This window comes from Rosa chinensis, chromosome 7 (assembly GCF_002994745.2).
Source record: "Rosa chinensis cultivar Old Blush chromosome 7, RchiOBHm-V2, whole genome shotgun sequence".
Classification (NCBI taxonomy): Eukaryota; Viridiplantae; Streptophyta; class Magnoliopsida; order Rosales; family Rosaceae; genus Rosa; species Rosa chinensis.
Window position 1 is genome coordinate 35,435,100 of NC_037094.1, and position 1,942 is coordinate 35,437,041.

General features: G+C 32.4%; 1 long non-coding RNA gene across 1 annotated transcript; it reads right to left on the reverse strand.

Annotated features, from left to right (window-relative positions):
* Nucleotides 1-1,106: 1,106 nt before the first annotated feature.
* Nucleotides 1,107-1,634, reverse strand: LOC121050540. Its single transcript, XR_005803297.1, has 3 exons — nt 1,517-1,634; nt 1,273-1,325; nt 1,107-1,184 (listed from the first exon to the last, which is right to left on the reverse strand). It is a non-coding gene; the product is annotated as an uncharacterized LOC121050540 (long non-coding RNA).
* Between the last annotated feature and the right edge of the window lie 308 nt (nt 1,635-1,942).

The following is a 1,942-nucleotide window of genomic DNA, read 5'->3' on the forward strand; positions in this document are numbered from 1 at the left end:
CATTGCAAGAAGAAAACAACCCAAGAATTGCAATGGGAAAAGCCACCAAGATTCTCAGAAGATCATAATTGCAATTGGTTTTGAACATAATAAAAAAAAAACATGGGAGGAACAAAATCAGTCAACAAATAATGAAAATATGCTCCAAACATTGCACACAACAAAGAAGTCAAGAAATTCATTGTTAACTGTCCCAGTGATTTATTGATCGATCTTGATTTGTCATAGTTAGAGCAAGTCTGCTGGGAATCTCTCCATTGGGTAGTTGTGCAAGTTCTGAAGTTAGACTGACTCTGTTGCAAGAATTACCAATTAACAGCTGTTACTTTACTTTTAACCTCTCTCTATGGAAGGCAGAGTTGCCCTGCAGCTTTCGCAATTTGTCCACTGAAAGTCATTATCTACTTTGAAAGCAAGTATATATGCTACATATCTCATTTGCATGATACCAAACTATAGATTATAAAAGGAAGCAAAAATTTCTCAAGTCAACCAAGTAGAAAGGATATAAAAGTTTACATTGAAAAAAAGAAAGATACAAAACTGATCTTGGGTAATTTGGTAATAACAATCATTAAAATAATCTTTAGAGTAAACAATTAATGTGCAATTAATGTAGGGAAAGTATGAAGGAAAATAAATCCCATGAGGTGTGGGAGGATCCATTTTGCCCCATATTTTCCCTTCATGTAGGAAACTTGTTACTTTCCTTGGATGTGCCAAACACAGGAAAAGATCAAGTTTCCCTTTCCAATCTTTCCATTCAGTGAACCAAATGAGGCCTTAATTTTTAACCTCTCTCCATGGAAGGCAGAGTTGCCCTGCAGCTTTCGCAATTTGTCCAATGAAAGTCATTATCTACTTTGAAAGCAAGTATATATGCTACATATCTCATTTGCATGATACCAAACTATAGATTATAAAAGGAAGCAAAAATTTCTCAAGTCAACCAAGTAGAAAGGATATAAAAGTTTACATCGAAAAAAAAGAAAGATACAAAACTGATCGATTGAGGATGAACTCGAGAACTTGTACTTCTAATTGTTAATTGAGCAGCACAAAGACAAAAAAAAGCACTCACTTTATGACTAATGTTCTTAGAGCATTTTACCTTTGAATTAGAGCCTCATCTGTTGTTGGTCTATCTAATATACGATTTGCATAGAAAGAGCCTTTTGACATATCTGCAAAAATCAAAACATAAATTACATATCAGTAACTTAATCAAGAAATTGTTCCAAGAGTTTCGAAAACCTAAACAGAAAATTTTACCTGATTTTCTAGATTCCAACTTCTCCTTTCCATGACTCCACCCAAAATTATACCTACAAATGGATGGGAGTAAAGAGTAGTCAAGTCATACATCTCTGACAAAAACTTAAGAGTTGAGATGATCAGAAGAAATAAAATTGAACACACCTATAATTTAATAAACAAGAAACTAATGCATGAGAAATCGGAAGGAAATTACAAAAAAAAAAAAAAAAAGAGAAGAAAGGAATTGAAAATCAAATACCCAGATTCATGCTCTTCTCGTAATCAAATACCCACCGAAAGGATTTGCAGCCAAACTCAGGCGTTCTACTTAGCAAGACACGCGAGAAATCGAGAATTAAGTGCAATGGCGTAGCCAGAAATTAAACTCAAGTGGGGCACCCGGAAATCTTAGAAAAAAAATTTGCACATATCAAGTAATCAAACTCTAATAAAAATTAATAAATTATAATAAAGTTACAAAAATATCAATATTTTTTTTTAAAAATCATTATATATTTTTTAATCAAATTTATAGTTTTCTTTATAATGGTTATATATTTTATGTTTGATTTTTAAAATTATAAGAAATAATAGTGTCAAGGTTAAAAAAAACAGGAAACTAGCCTAATGTTGCAAAAGGACTCGAACCTGAGACCGGCAGCTACATTAGTAGCTAGAAACTAGG